The sequence below is a fragment of the Elephantulus edwardii genome, unplaced genomic scaffold (assembly GCF_000299155.1).
Source record: "Elephantulus edwardii isolate Elephantulus edwardi_28Jun2011 unplaced genomic scaffold, EleEdw1.0 scaffold00246, whole genome shotgun sequence".
In the NCBI taxonomy this organism is placed as follows: domain Eukaryota; kingdom Metazoa; phylum Chordata; class Mammalia; order Macroscelidea; family Macroscelididae; genus Elephantulus; species Elephantulus edwardii.
The window spans coordinates 1,831,642-1,836,425 of NW_006399996.1; positions in this window are offsets into that span (position 1 = coordinate 1,831,642).

A 4,784-nucleotide genomic window follows, 5' to 3' on the forward strand; every position below is an offset into this window, starting at 1 on the left:
GCTGTGGTGCTGGAGAAGAGTATTGAGAATACCATGGACTGCTAGGAAAACAAACAGATTTGTCCTGGAGAGTGTTAAACCAGGTGGCTCCTTGGAGGCAAGGATTCTGAGGTTCCATCTAACTTACTTTGGACATGTTGTGAGGAGAGACCGGTCCTTGGAGAGGGACATCATGCTTGGGAGGGTGGAAGGACCGCACAGGAGAGGAAGGCCCTCCATGAGGTGGATTGATTCTGTGACTGGGATAATTGGGATGGGAGTGTCAGAGACAGTGCAATTGGCCCAGGACAGAGTGGAGTTTAGGGCTGTTGTACATAGGGTCGGCACATAACAACAACAACAACAACAACAACAACAATGAGCATTCAGGTACAAGTTTTTGGCAAACACATTACCTTTATTTCTTTTGTCTGGAAGGGAGGTCTGGTGACACAGCCCCTAGGGTGCTGGACATCTAACCCATAAAGGTCCCTCTCTGTTGTTCAAATCCACAAGGAACTCCCCTCCTAGCGATTTTACAGCATCTGAAAACCTGCTAGAGGGCCATTTGTGGGTTTTTCAGAGGCTGTAAATCACAGGGGAGACTATCCATTTGGTATATTCCAATCGGGTATCTTGAGGTTGGCTGCTCTGCTTCTTAGCACTAGTACCCCAGACCTCCCTTCGATATTGAGAGTAAGGGACATATATATGTATATATATGTGTGTGTGTGTGTGTATATATATATATGTGTGTGTGTATATGTATATATATGTGTGTGTATATATGTGTATGTATGTGTATGTATATATGTGTATATATGTGTGTGTGTACCATCAAATTGGATCTGACTGGTACAGGAGGAGACTGTTCCTCCTTCTCCAGCAGAGCATCTGGTGGATTTGAACCATGCACCTCTGGGATTGCAGTGCACCTTCTTGCCACTAGGCCACCAGAGCTCTCTGAGAGTGAGGGACATTTTTAAGAAGAGCAAGAATTGTATCTTTAGCCTGTACATCCAGGAAGTTTTAAAGGGTAGAAATTTCAGTATACTGAGTAAGAGCCTGTGGGTAATAATGCAATACACTATATTAAACTTGTTACCGAAACCTAATGTTCAGCTTATTTCCATCTTATCAGTTCAATTAATTCAATATCTTGGCAAGTAGAGTAAAGCAATTCTTATTCTCGTTTTAGGAAGAGAAAGTCAAGGCAGAGAAAATAATTTCTCAAAGCCACAGAGAAAACAAGCACTAGAGTCGACAGCATATAACAACAACATAACAGAGTCAAGAGATTATTTCCAAAAATGGTCCAGGACTAAAAAGTCTGACTTATATAAACAAGGACACTGACACCAGGCGAGAGCAAGAGAAAGACACAGAGGTTTTATTAGACGTTCATAACAGACTATGAACGAGTCAGGACAGGCTGACCCCATCCATATGTTACATATGAGCATAGATGTATGTTTCTCAGTGGGAGTCGAGTTTACACACTTTATGGTGGTGCACAGCTGGCTTTATGGTGGCCCTTGGCATCTGCTCTTCCACTATTCTTCTTAGATGAGTCTGTTTTGTGTTGTTTTGCCAGTTTCACACCACTGTCCAGAACAGTTTATTCACTTTGTTGGTTTTTCCTTTGCCATTCCCCATCACTAGGCTAAGAATTTTGGATTCCAAGCTTAGCCCTTGTCCATGGTCAATGCTCCAGCGGAGTTAACAAGGTCGTCCGTCATGAGGTAGCTTTGGACTCCCATGTACGGGCGGGCTGTAGACTAGTTAGAAAACGACTAGTTAGGGAAGGCATCTTTCTTCACTAGGACAAGAAAACACCAGTTTATTTTCAGCTCCATGGTCAATTTTTCAGTCTTACAGAATATAGAGGATTTTAACACAGCACTCAGTCTTGTTTATAGGTAAAAGATTTTTTTAAAAGTGACTTCTAGTTTATTTGGGGCATTGTGGACTAGAGCTGAGAATCTACAAACGCCATGCAAACAGTTTCATTTAAAGTCAGGAATGGAATTGTCCCTATCGAAGCCAGAGTCCAATACAAACCCAAGCTTAAACAAGATGGTGGCCGGGACAGGGCCGATCTAGCCTTCTCAAACTCTATGGCACAGCAGTGGCGCACAGTTTACACAAGTGAACCTAAGACAAGCCGTAAACCAGTGCACCCAAACCAGCTGGGAGAGAAAAAAAAAAAAAATCAATCACTTCTGTATGTGTGTATCTGCAAGGCTGGGGCTTTTTACAGGTTTCCACGTAAAAGGACCACCGCACATCGAAATATTTTTTAAATGTGTGATTCGCATAAGTCCCGTTAAAAACGAGGTAGGGCGTTCCCCAGAAGTGACCAGTGATTGAGCAGCGTGGTCTTCGCAACGTCCGGCGCTGAAGACGTCTGAGGTAGAAGGGGTGGTTAGAGTGCCCCAAACGCATGCGCGTTGAGGCTGAGGCGTTCCCTACGGAGGGAGTGGAGTGCAGTGCTGTTTATTGCGCAGGCGCAAAGCCTCTCCGGTAAGGCTAGGGCTCTATTACAGAGTGGAAGAGGGTGAAGCGATTAAAACACCGGAAGCGCATGCGCGTTTCTGACCAGTGGGGAGAATTTAGGATTTGTGAGGGGCGGGGTTACGTATGCACGTCACTGGATGGGTAGGTGGGAGGGAGTTTCGAAGAGGGGTTTGTGCGCTTGCGCCGTGCGTGGGTGGAGGGCGGAGGAGACCGCTAGCACGCTTGCGCGGCTGTCATAGGGCTGCTTGGTTGGTCAGTGGGGAGTCAGCGCCTGCGTACTAAGATCCGTGTGCAGCAGCGGCGGCGGCGGCGGCGGCGGTAGAGGCGGCGGCGGCAGCGGCAGCGGCAGCGGGCTCAGAGGCAGCGGTTGGACTCGCGGCTAGCGGACGTGGTCGAGTCATTGCGTTCGCGCGAGGTGAGAGCGGACGGGGCGCGCGTGCGTGGAACCTTGGGTCGGGTCTGTAAGGAGAGATGGAACTGAACGGGAGTCGGGGAGGGGGCAGAGTGGAGCGGTGGCCTCCGCCGCACGGGCTTCGATGTGGGAGCAGCGCGAGGTGCGGAGAAATGTGGGCTTGGTCCCGGTTGGCGCGCGGGGTGGCGGTTGGGGCTGGCCGGGTGACGTTGGAGCGACGCAGGGCGGGGGGCGGCGAGCCGTGAGGTCGCCACGCGGGAGAGGCCGCCAGCCGGCCACTCCGGGGCCAGGGCCGCGGGCCGCATCGGCCCACCGGGGTGAGCGCACCTGGGCCATTGAGCACCGGGCGCCTTGCGACCACGTGAGTGGGGGTGGGGACGGCTCGGTGAGAAATCATGAGGGGGTTGGTGGCCGGCGAGGGGTTGGGGGGCGGCGTGGCCCCGGGCTGGCCTTTGAGGAGGGGGCGGCCGTCGCACCGGAAGTGCCCCCGGGGAGGCAGCCCTAGGGTCGGAGGCCGCATGGCCTAACGTGTACCGGGGCCGCATGGCAGAGCAGGGACCCTTCCCCTCCCCCCAGGTGCTGGCCACCGGAAGCCCCGGGCGGGCATATGGTGGGCGGGAGTCGGCAGCCCCCGGTGCGGGGAGGGCTGGGCCTCGTGGGTGCCCAGAAGAGCCAGGAATTTTGGGGAATGGGAGCTGCTCGAGGCCCACGTCCTCATCACTGAAGAGCCCACTGCGGGCATATGTTAGCGATTCCTCCACGTCATGGGCCCCTGGAAGGTTTTCCGCAAATCCTCCAGTGAAGTGAGGCTGCTGGTCAGGTGTAATTGGCTCTTTGAGCGAGAGGATCGAGAAGCGGGGAGACCGAGGGCAATTGGACGGTCCCCTAACTCTTCAGGGCCCGAGCAGATGTTCCCTAGTGGAATCTACGCTCTTCACCTTGTCACCGCCTTCTCTGTTTCAGAGTTCCTCGGTATTAAGACTTCTTAACTCTAGGAGTCTAGTTTAATTTTTACTACTCTACTACCACCTTTTGCTTTCATTTTATTGTCGTCTCCCCACCCCTACACCCCCACTTTTACTGACTGTACAGGCCGGGCCTGAAAATCCGACAGGACCGGTGCATCCTGGGAAAAGTGGGAGGGCCCTCGGAGACTGGGTGCCAGGGTTCCCTTCAGGAACCAGATCGTTGTATTTGGCAGGAGGATTGGTTAGGAAACAACTTTCCTTTCTCCTCTGCTGTATCTGCAAATGCGTGTTGGGGAGGCGGGAATCCCCCAGAGAGGCCTTGTGGTTTCCTGTAGCAGTGACTGGCTGTGTGTGGATTGGGGGGGGTAACAGACGGGTGGGGCCCTGGCCTCTGGTCTCCACCTTAGCCCATTAGCCCCTCCCTTTTGCTGGCTCATAGCTGCTCACCTAATTATAGCCTTGGTTATATGTGCAGAAGAAGGGGTAGGTGGTTTTGGTAACACCTGGGTCCCCATTCCCCCCCCCCCCCACTCGCAAGGAATTAGGCCTTTGCCCATCCCTGAGACTTAATATCCCAACTCTCTGGAGCATTTCTGTTCTAAGCCACTATAGCTTTACTTTTGGAGTTGATCCCACCCTTTAGTGCTTTTTTAGGGGTTTAGGTAATTCTAGTATTGGACCCAGGAACTTGGACTTTATGTTAGGTGGGGAGGGTAATAAAGGGCTAGGGGAAATTAAAAGGGATTTCTAGAGAGGAATGAGGACCTGTTAATGCGAGTTTTCACTGAACCCAGTTCTCTTTTTTTCACTCAGTAGGAATCGAAGCCTCTTAAAATGGCAGATGATTTGGACTTCGAGACAGGAGATGCAGGGGCCTCTGCCACCTTCCCAATGCAGTGCTCAGCATT